The sequence below is a fragment of the Ixodes scapularis genome, unplaced genomic scaffold, assembly GCF_016920785.2.
Source record: "Ixodes scapularis isolate PalLabHiFi unplaced genomic scaffold, ASM1692078v2 PGA_scaffold4__175_contigs__length_147842914, whole genome shotgun sequence".
In the NCBI taxonomy this organism is placed as follows: domain Eukaryota; kingdom Metazoa; phylum Arthropoda; class Arachnida; order Ixodida; family Ixodidae; genus Ixodes; species Ixodes scapularis.
The window spans coordinates 131533033-131545177 of NW_024609879.1; positions in this window are offsets into that span (position 1 = coordinate 131533033).

Genomic DNA, 12145 nt, shown 5'->3' on the forward strand with positions numbered 1-12145 from the left:
CGCCTCGGCGAGCTGAACTACGAGGTGATGCCCGACGGAACACGAACATCGTCACGCCGCCCACCACGACCTGAGGTCGTCCACGTCGTGCGCCTGAAGCCGTACTACGCTCGATAGGACTGTGGACCTTTTGTGCTCCAAAAGACTCTTTAGTTTATCGTTCTTTTTTATTTTGATTTGTTTTACACTGCATCGGGGCGATGCACTTTTAAAGGGGGGAGTAATGCCGCTCGCAAGGCTGAGAAAGCAACGCTCGGTCACGGTCCTCCAGAAAGTTCCCGTTTATTCATGTACCGCACGTAACTTCTATCATTTATCCCTGCTTTTGTTTTCTAGAAAGTGCGTGTTCATTCTCGCCCCGATCACGCGACGCTCGAACCGCCTTCGCCGAATCTTCGAGATAGCGGCGCACTCTAGATAAGAGGCCGCCCGCGACCTTGTCGAGTCAGTCTCGCCCTAGCGCTCGATTCTGCTGACACGCCGACTTCGACGCCCGCGACGCTCTGCTTTCTTCTGTTTCCTTCTTTATTTTTTTTGGCACAAGTTCGCCACATTAAACGTTTATTTCTTTCTGTTTATTTCCTGTTTTTGTTTGGTCACCACCCGTGACAATATGAGCTGCGACGGCGAAGGGGGGGGGGGGGGGGGGGGGGGGGAGGGGGGCGTTGGTCGTCTGCAAGCGTCTTTGTGCCTTTTCGCCCGCTTTCCCCTTCTGCGCGCAAGGACGCAGCGCATGCGTACTAGTTGCAAACTGGCGAGCAATTTGTCTAGGAGGCGATGGTTGGAGTTTGCTTCCGTATGTTAAATCTATGCCGAGGGCAAGTCGTCTGCTTTTTGCGCAGGAGGTGCGATGACGTCAGAACAACTCCGAGCTTTGATTGGCTCTGATCGAAGGATAGTGGGTAGGGCTCAAAGCAAGCTGCCTTGAGGTCTGCCCACTATCCTTTAATCAGAGCCAATCCCAGCTCGGCGTCGTTCTGACGTCACCGCTACGTCTGCAAAACAAGCAGACGAACTTTGCGCTCCTCATAGGCTCCCTATATAGTGTTCTCTCGTTGTGAGCTTACACGCGCAGACATGCGAACTAGTCTTGGCTAAGAAGGAAACAGGTCTGAGTCGGATCCGTAAATAAGGAAGGAAGTCGGTTTCGATTGTGGAGGGTGACCCGCGGTACACCGGTCGGGCAGCGAGCAATAATATTGACGAGGCTGAAGAGACCGCAGGCGCCATCCGAAGATAGATGCGTCTGGGGGGTCGATCTCGCTCGCGAGCAAACATTCTCGCGCAGAGCGCGGGCTGCTCGGCTATCCGAGTCCTTGCAAATAGAAGCTCGCTTTTATGCCGAGTTCACAGCCGTGGGGAGGCGCGTGTCATCTTTGCTTGCCAGCCTTTCCGCGGTTATGGATGGGACGTGTTGTTTATGTCTCAGTAAACCGTCGCTCCCTCGTGTCCGACCCATCACGCAAATACGGGAAAGGTCAGGTCGACCAGGGAATTGCTGTTCGGCCTGAGCTTGCTTGCGTCAATATATGTAAACTATACGGTGGATTTCACGGGAGGTCTTTGTAACTTTTTTTTTTTTTACGAAACAAGCCTTTACAGCGTGTCCCCCTCTTACAAAAAAAAAAAAACTTTTTTGTTTGTTTTTGTTTTACCACAAGAATAATTTATACGGATCACCGATCTCTCCGTCACCACCCAAATATAGTGCCATAGCGTTGTCTTGTACAGAGGTTGTCGGAGATTTTCTGAAGCTTTAAATAAAAAAAATGGATCTCCTTTTCTGTCGCTGATGCCATTCGTTTTTATATATTCCTGGGCGGCATCGGTCGCCATTTTATAATTTCCGAATCGGGGACCTTTTTATAACTTTTGAATCAGATAGCGGCGAACTATGAAATTGAAGCGTTTGTCACGGTAAATTAAAAAAAACAATGTATATATATATATATATATATATATATATATATATATATATATATATATATATATATATATATATATATATATATATATATATCTATATACATACTTTGTTTTGGGCACACTTAGAAAATGCGAAAATTTTATCCCTGAATGTTTCGTCTGGTTGTATGTTTGGCTCTTGTTTGTGCACTCGTACAACGAACACAGGCTCTCGACCTTATGAAATTAATATACCATGTAATGTTTAGGCTCTGTAAGGTCCGTCTGCTTCGAGGGAGCATTTATTTTCTGCACTCTGCAGAGAGGAAATTTCGACAGTGCGGAACTGTCGGCTAACCTGGACACTTCGCGTGCATCGCGGACTAATCACTCACGAATTCGAAATTTAAAGATATCCGTGAAGATATTTGAATTACAGAATACGTTAATTTCACGTAATAACATATACCGGCCTGCGCTTATACCTAGTCGGTGGGAAAATAAAAATAAAGAGCTAATAAGCAAGTAAAAAAAAATGAATAAAGAAAACAAAACAAGCAAATAGTAAACAAATTAACACGCGAATAAGTCGGTAAATGTATAAAGTACGTAGACCATGAAGCTTTTTTTTATAGTACATCGCACACGGTAAAACTTCCGTACAAACTCCCCTAAACTCCAAACTTCATAAACAACTCGTGTGCTTAACCACTAAGGTTGTACTCGGAGCAAAAAATATTCTCGTTCCCGAAACGTTCGATCTGTGTGGCGATATCCGCCGGAGTGTGACTTTCCCCCTACTACTGCCGATCGATCATCCAGGACCTCGTAGATGTCCGAGCTACGAGCGATCTCCTGCGCCGCACATTATACACAAGTCTCGCATATGCATTTCTACATCGATAACGCCAACCCATCAGCGTGCGCAACGAAAAAGACCGTACTATGCATGACCGAACTGAGGAAGAACGATGATGGGGAAATTACTATGCGCAGTCTTCCTTTTTAATCCAGAGTCCGCTGGGACGCGCGCCTCGACGTTTTCGACAAGGGAATGCACTTCGCCGCTCTCCGCTTCCCGTCGACGCGTTCAACGTGTACTTCGTTTCACTTTACGATGCAGCACAGCGGATGGTATAGGAGCCAAAACCAGCGGATTCAGCGCTGTGAACACGCGCCGCTGTGTACGTCCCTAAAGTCACGTGACGCGCCCCCCGGCACTGGATTGGCTTGGATTGTTCGTAGAGTCTTCTGCGATCCAAGGTAGTGAGCGCGCTCGTTTATCGTTCTGCATTCGCAGTTAAGATCTCGTACACCGATTGTCCATTCGAGACTGCAGCACAAGCGCTCGTGTCTCGAAGACGTTCAAACGGAGACTACTGGTTGGACCTTTTAACGATCCGGTGCCTGTTTACGACCCATATACTGGATCTGCTCTCCTCTCCGAGTGAACCATAGAGGGTGGTGTTCAGGCATTAGGAAGTTTTAGGGAACTGTTTTTGCGCATCTGACACTTTACGATAGGCCCTCCGGTACCAACTGCGCATGCGCTTCCGCAGAAAACTCCCCCAGGCGCAGTTTTATCGTATCGTACCGTATAAGGGCATGCAAAAAGGGTTCCCTAAAACTCTCCATTTACCTTTCAGTGTGACCGTTCAACCGTGTGACCGTTTGCGACGAGAAAACGCTAGTGAGTGTGTAAAGGTCTGCGAGAAATTCGCGGGTGCTCGATCCGGGGTAACGTGGTTTATAATGGCCGCGATTGCGACGCAAGTTGCGAGCAGAAGGCGAAAGTGCCGATCGTCTGCAAGCGTCTCGGAACCGCCGTCCTCCTCGCCGCTCGAAGAGGATCGCATTTGCGTTCCAAACGCTCTCCGTGGTTTTTGTTTCTCCCTCGCCAGGCTGTCTGTAAGGAACGCGCTGGCACACCCGCGCCATCTGTCAGATAACCCAGAAAACGCTTGCGGTCTACGTATAACTCGACTGAAAGGTTTTATGGCGTAGTTACGAGATCAAACCCATACGCGTGCGAGAACTGGTCGCTTATGGTAATCTCAATATTTGTTTCAAGCTCGCCATCAAAGAATAAGGTGTAAAAAGAAAAAAAAGCTTACGAAATATATACGCAGATCTGCGGTGTTTCAGAGTTCCCTTATAGAGCGCGTTAGCGTGCCAGTGCGTTCCTTCGAGGTATAGCGGTTACAAATGGCCATAATCCGGTCGCACTCAAACGCGAATGCATGAACCAGCCATAAGGGCCTCGGTCACAATGCTAACATGTGACGCAAAGGACGGTGGCAGACACTAGAGAGTTTTAGAGAACCGTTCTCTCACATCCCATGCGGTAAAGCTGGGCCCTCCGGTAGGCACTGCGCATGCGCATGCCACAGAAGTCTCGCAAATCCGCAATTAGTAACGGTCGGCCCATCGTACCATATCACATGTGCAAAAACGGTTCTCTAAAACTCTCTACTATCTGAGGTGCGTGTCTTTCCCGCATGACGATCCTTTGGTCACGCAAGAACTGTCTCCAGTCATGTTCGAAGTGTACTACGAGGCAAACGCACTTAGAACGTGCTTGAGGCACGCCCGTATGTAATCCTATTATGCCTCCAGCTTACACCGTACCAATTGTATGGTGTCTGAGTGGTGCGAGTACAACTCAAGGTATACGAGCCGTTCGCACCAATGCCGTACCTCTAACGCACTCCGACCATCGCTGTGGAAGATCTGCGTTCCTTCAGAAAGCACCTCACGAGACAGCTCAAAGGCACGGGACTGGTGCGGGCAGTGGAGTAAACGTTCTACTTCGGTCGGTTGAACGGAACCGGGGCTGGCATCGCGACGGGTGTGGGGAACGTAATACTAATAATAATTATTATGTTGCGTGTATGTTCAGCCGGACGGAAGTTATGCGGAGTGCTAGTTTGTCTGCTTCTCTTTGCAAGAGTTGTGATGATGTCAGAACACCGAGCTCCTGATCGACTCTGGTTGAAGGATTGTGGGTAAACACGAATGCTAGCTGCCTTGATGTCTACCCACAATCCTTCAACCAGAGTCAATCGGAGTTCGGCGTTTCGACGCCACCACAACCCCTTCAAAGCGAAGCAGACGAATTTGCACTCCGTACAGTCGGCCTCAATGGACGTCTAGTGGCTCAGCCGTACACACCTTTTTCGTTTAGCCTCCAGCCACGTTGTCCCCATCACCGTTACTAGATCAACTCAGTTATGGAACTTCCCATAGACGCTGTACATTGGAGGGGGTCCGAAACCGTGTCCGATTTTTATGCAGCTAGGTGGCGCTGGCGGCGCATTATTCCGCGCGTTTTCGTCTGCTGCTGCTTCGCGGCTGCTTGCGAGTCCCGACTCCTCTCGAGGTTCAGCGTGGTTTTTGGTTAATTTTTGCCCTTTCGCCAGTAAAAATTACAATTTGAGCATGAAAAGCGCTACGACCGCTTTGGCATACGCTTTGCATTATTGTAAAATGCTGCTGCCTTAGCTGTGCTGACAGCGCGAAGCGTTTCGAACAACCCAAATTCGTTGGCGCCACAATCCGGTGGCTACAATCAGGGCAAGTTTGTACATACATTAATAGTAAATGTGCCGATGACTACCAACTGCAGCAGAAACAATTTGAAAGTCGTCTGCTACTGTCAAAAAAAGCGCCACGAACATCCGTAAGCTCAGTAGGCCAGATTCAACGGCAGTATGTGTGATCTCTATGGCAACGGCCAGAAGCGCGCCGTCAATGATGATGATCGCGAGTATTAATGCGGAGCGCGCGCCCTCTAACAGGCGCCACGCAAAGGGACCCCCGCTGCGGAGCAGAGTTCCAGAACTGAGTTGGTTCTAATAACGTTGGTCCCCATATCCGGTATGCGTTCCAAACAAAAAACTAGAGATCACAACCCCGAACAAGTAAAAAAGTATAAAAGGGTCATAACAACAATGACTGACGGTTAGAATAAAAATGTTAACAGGTTCAACTGTCGAGCCGAGAAGAAATCGATGTTTTCACGCATACCGGAAGTTTCGGAATTGAAGATGGCGGCAGCCACGTAGAAAAGGTGTATAGACGAGAAATGTATCCAGTGCGTTACAACCGTTAGGCCGGGGGTCTTTAACGTGCACCACGGAGTAGTAACACACACAACCGCGAGTACGATATGCTCATCCAAATCGAAACTGGCAGGGGGTGGGGGATGATTGAACCCGGGGTCCCTAAATTCTGCGGTGTGGGGAGCCGCAAGCACTCCTCCGTGAGGAAATCACTCCAGCGGAGCCCTGCGGGACATCTGGCCTCCAGGGTGTCGAACAGAGATTTTTATCGGTTCGGTTCAGTTTCGGTTTAGTTCCGAGGAACAAATATAACGGTTCAAACCGAACCGAACCGGTTTGAACCGCTAAAGTGCGAATATATTTTCCGCGTTCTTTAGGCAATAGGCCCTATTTCTGAAGTGAAGCGAATAGCTGTATAGTTTTGTTTTTTCTTCTTTTTATCCTCTGTACTATTCCTTTCGATTTTCAGGTGCCTTTTCATTTTAGTAGTTTCCTGACCGGCGGGTAGAGGGCGCTGGCGCACTCGCCGCCATTAGGTTGCTTCAATTTGGTCGGTTTCGGTTTCAACGTGCACGCGATTGTGCTGCTGTTTCATGCCACTTTCGATTAATTTTACGATATAAATTTCTTTCTTGTAGCACACAGTGAATGAAACAATAGTATTGAGCCACTTGGCAACCACGAAGTGGTTTCGAGCCTAAATTGCGATCTTTTTTTACGAACACAATATGCGTCTGATTCCGTCCATCGTTAATTTCGGCCAGGTTCGGCGGTGAAACAACTGCGCTGATGCACAAGGAGGAGTACCATTGTCCACGGCCGTACCCGCGGACACTAATTTCTAGAAAAAAAAAAATAAAGAGCAGGACAAGCTCCGCCTGCAGCGTGCACTCGTTGCCGGCCGCCGTGCTTTGGCTGTGCGTGCACCGAGCGGTACGGAAGGTAGATAGCTCGCGCTCTAGTCAGAGCTGCTACTGCTAACCTTATATTCCAACCACGGTGATTCCAAGAGACTATATTGCATGAGTGCTTAGTGAGAAAGCAGATCTACAATATGATTAAAAATATTCTGAATCACCAAGAACAGATGAACTAACAAGTTTACTGTTCGATGTTTGGTTTCCGTACACCAACCTTTTCTAACTTCGATACTGGAAACGTCTTTTATAATGACTAGAAAAGATTCATATAATCATGTAGATAATATAAAAAGTGATATTGCCTCGGCCTGTTTTATTTAAAGAAGTTAAACCCTCGAGAAATATTTTGATAGACCAGTCTAGGCTGACAAGAAACTTTCTTTAACTAAAGTGCTCATTATCAGCATTTCAAAATATTGGCCTTATAAAATAAACTTTTTGTTATATGGATATTTGCTTACGACGTTCTCAGGTATAAGAATGGTGAGATAAGTGAATGCCAGACTTCAAATAAAGTCTAATATTTATCTTGCGTAAAATTTGCCGAATGAAATTGAAGAGCGCAAAAGAAATTATCTCCGATAAGTTTGGCTGAAGTCGAACGCCAGGCGCCACCCAATGGACCTTTGTAGAAAGCTGTTCACTGATTTGAAACGATGCGCTTTGCACATTTTGACGTAGCCAGCTACTGAAAGTAGCTGGCTACGTCAAATCACCGTCGCCGTCGACAACCGGCTGCACTCGGGTGATTTTCATGTAGAAGGATTCTTTTCGGCGTCACATTTTGTGAATCAGAGGCACTATCATGGTGTCTCTGACAGTTTCTTACGCGGGGAGTCCAAAAATTTGTCTTGAAACAAATTAATTGAAACTGCATGGTTATATTAAAAAAAAATGACTTAAGGAACTGAAAAACTATGGATATGGGACCAAGCACGATATACAATTCCGTGGAATTCATAAATAAACCGATAATGCGAGTGCTGATCGCGTTTAAGAACGTAAAACAGATATAGATGTGATATCGGGAACAAACAAGTTGCGTCATGTTAAGGTACCACTATTTCTAGCATAAAAAAAATAATTCAAACTAAACGTTTGTTCCTGCGTCTTGTCCAAAAGTTCCCTAATCTAATCAAAAGAAACTGTTTTCGATCTGTTGTGACTACAAAACACAATGCTTTCAGGAAAAACACGTGGCTAATTACGCTGAGTGTTTTTGTTTCCTTCCTTAACACCAAATGCGCACTCATATATATAATAACATTGGGCTTCCTATTGCAAATGTTCCGCCTTTATTAGTAACCAAACCACAGTTCTCATAAGTTATTGGTTTTTGAACCCTCGAGGTTCTCTTCAAGTCATATATGTATTCAATGTGCGCAAGTGCTAACGCTGATTCCTGTTCCTATAGAGCGTTTTCACACGTATCCCGCACGCCGGCGGTAAAAAAATATTCAAAACGTGTTAAAAAATTAACTACAGAAGTTGCGCGCATAATTTTGTAATGCAATTGCATGGTAAGCATAAGTATCGGACGACACTTTACGGAGTAAGGCAAGAGACGCGGTGAAATGCGACGAATAACACGAATTCAACGCATCCGCCAAGACGCGGACGGGAGAGCGGAGCAACAAGTTGAAGCAACCTAATAGCGGCCGCATCACGTGATTCCAAGATGGCAGCGCCCATGCGGCGGAGGGTGAAAAGGTCTATAGAGATACCAACGTTACTAAAACACTCAGTTGGGAAACTCGCCGCCGAAACCTGGGCCGCTGGCGTCCACCGAGACCGAGCTAAATGCGACAACAGCGCCACTCTTTTTCGTTTGTCTGTACTATGGTCACCTCGAGCTTTTTGAAAGCTTGTTTTTTTGCGCAAAAACAAACGGAAAAGACTCTTTTTGTATGAAATTTATTGGAGTTTAGTACCAAATGATGGGCGCGTGATGTTTTTATCATCTTTAGTTCGCAAGGTTTTGTGGAAAAATTAATATTGTTTTTATAAAACCATGCCTCAGCGGGCCTTTCAGGTAGCGCGTCCCGACCTAGGTGCATTTTAACTTCAGTGGTTCAACGCGGCGCGTACGCCGGGGAGACGGGGGTTCACCCCTGTCAAAGCCAAAAATAGAAGTCACGTGCAGTTTCTCGAGTGACCGCTGCGGGAGAAATGGTGGCGTTGTGTTCGTCATTAGCTCGGTGCTCGGAGACAGATTGGGGCCATATTTTTAGGGCTGTCTCTATGGGAGTTTCCCAACTGAGTGTTTTAGTAACGTTGAGAGATACCGATTGATGTGCCGACGCGCGCTGGACTGTGCCCGCGTTCCGTTTCCGGTTAGGAAGAACCTGGCGGATTTGACGCGACGGTTCGCTGAATTGGCCTTCGAAAACCTACCCGCGTCCAGCGTTGTTCTGTCCGGATTCTCACGTGACTCGACGCGCCTGAGGAAAGGAGGGCGGGGGGAGGGGGATGCCTTGTCACTACTTCGCGTAGCATCATCTATACTTCGTTTCAGCTTCGGTCCGAGCGAAGCTGAAACGCCGAAGGGCCAATCAGAGCCGAAGGGCCAATCAGATACCGCAAAAAGCGCAGCGTCATGCCGTGCTTTCTGCGCTTGATAGGACTAGCCGGCGGAGGAGCGCGCACAGAGAGGCGGCGAATACCGGCTGGTCCTATGAACTGCAGAGAGTACGCCATGACGTTGTGCCTGTTGCGCTGTTTGATTGGCCCTTCGGCTCATAACATCGGCCGCGCTCGGATCGAACCTGAAACGAGGTATAGGGACATTACAGCAGCCGACGTTCCGATTCGACGGAGGCGATTAAACAACGCCAAAAGTGAATCGTCACAGCACTGATGGTCGCTGTGCGTTCGGTATCTCCGGCTAAACTCGATCATCTACAAACCAAAACAAAAGAAGACAAAGATCGCAGGACTGCGGCGCATTTACTGTGGATGATGCGTTCAGTCAGTGATTGATTTTAAACGCACAAAGACGATAAGCACAGTGGGGATGCCTTGTCTGACGCGGCTTGATTGGGTCTAGCGGATGGTTAGTGTCAGAGTTGGTCTAACTTAAAGTGAAAGAACCTGAGGAATATAATTATACTACTGCTAATTGTGTTGCATGTAACAAGGCATCTACGGCCCGCTGAGTGTGACGTTCGTTTAAGTTCTGAAAGTGTTATTCGTGTCCAGTGTTAGAACACGGACGCGATATATATATATATATATATATATATATATATATATATATATAAACGAATATGTGCAGATGAATGAACCGTACTTAATCCAATGAATTAAAGAATCCAAGTTTTCAGGAACCCGCCGAAAGCCAAAAAATGGCGGAGCCAGGATTTGAACTCTGGGCCTCCCAATGTCCGGTCGGGTGTGCTAACCACTACACCACTCCACCTTAGCTTTCTGGCGTTTCCTACCTGTCTTATTAATGCACAAGAAACGAAATGTGTCCAATCGGAGGTGTTCTGGAAACACACGCCGCCGCGTGGAACGCGGTACGACGCTTAGTGTCACGTGGTACGTGCTCGTTTGTGCTCCAGAAATCCTCCCACTGTTTGTCTCGCCCCGTGTACATGTAGTATTCTTTGTTTATGAGCTTTTAGAGACACGGTATCATCATCATCTGCGAGAATCAAGAGCCACGTTATTGAATATACAACACGGGCACTTCACGTCATCGTACGTGGTCTCCGAGGGGGATATAAACGAATATGTGCAGATGAATGAACCGTACTTAATCCAATGAATTAAAGAATCCAAGTTTTCAGGAACCCGCCGAAAGCCAAAAAATGGCGGAGCCAGGATTTGAACTCTGGGCCTCCCAATGTCCGGTCGGGTGTGCTAACCACTACACCACTCCACCTTAGCTTTCTGGCGTTTCCTACCTGTCTTATTAATGCACAAGAAACGAAATGTGTCCAATCGGAGGTGTTCTGGAAACACACGCCGCCGCGTGGAACGCGGTACGACGCTTAGTGTCACGTGGTACGTGCTCGTTTGTGCTCCAGAAATCCTCCCACTGTTTGTCTCGCCCCGTGTACATGTAGTATTCTTTGTTTATGAGCTTTTAGAGACACGGTATCATCATCATCTGCGAGAATCAAGAGCCACGTTATTGAATATACAACACGGGCACTTCACGTCATCGTACGTGGTCTCCGAGGGGGATATAAACGAATATGTGCAGATGAATGAACCGTACTTAATCCAATGAATTAAAGAATCCAAGTTTTCAGGAACCCGCCGAAAGCCAAAAAATGGCGGAGCCAGGATTTGAACTCTGGGCCTCCCAATGTCCGGTCGGGTGTGCTAACCACTACACCACTCCACCTTAGCTTTCTGGCGTTTCCTACCTGTCTTATTAATGCACAAGAAACGAAATGTGTCCAATCGGAGGTGTTCTGGAAACACACGCCGCCGCGTGGAACGCGGTACGACGCTTAGTGTCACGTGGTACGTGCTCGTTTGTGCTCCAGAAATCCTCCCACTGTTTGTCTCGCCCCGTGTACATGTAGTATTCTTTGTTTATGAGCTTTTAGAGACACGGTATCATCATCATCTGCGAGAATCAAGAGCCACGTTATTGAATATACAACACGGGCACTTCACGTCATCGTACGTGGTCTCCGAGGGGGATATAAACGAATATGTGCAGATGAATGAACCGTACTTAATCCAATGAATTAAAGAATCCAAGTTTTCAGGAACCCGCCGAAAGCCAAAAAATGGCGGAGCCAGGATTTGAACTCTGGGCCTCCCAATGTCCGGTCGGGTGTGCTAACCACTACACCACTCCACCTTAGCTTTCTGGCGTTTCCTACCTGTCTTATTAATGCACAAGAAACGAAATGTGTCCAATCGGAGGTGTTCTGGAAACACACGCCGCCGCGTGGAACGCGGTACGACGCTTAGTGTCACGTGGTACGTGCTCGTTTGTGCTCCAGAAATCCTCCCACTGTTTGTCTCGCCCCGTGTACATGTAGTATTCTTTGTTTATGAGCTTTTAGAGACACGGTATCATCATCATCTGCGAGAATCAAGAGCCACGTTATTGAATATACAACACGGGCACTTCACGTCATCGTACGTGGTCTCCGAGGGGGATATAAACGAATATGTGCAGATGAATGAACCGTACTTAATCCAATGAATTAAAGAATCCAAGTTTTCAGGAACCCGCCGAAAGCCAAAAAATGGCGGAGCCAGGATTTGAACTCTGGGCCTCCCAATGTCCGG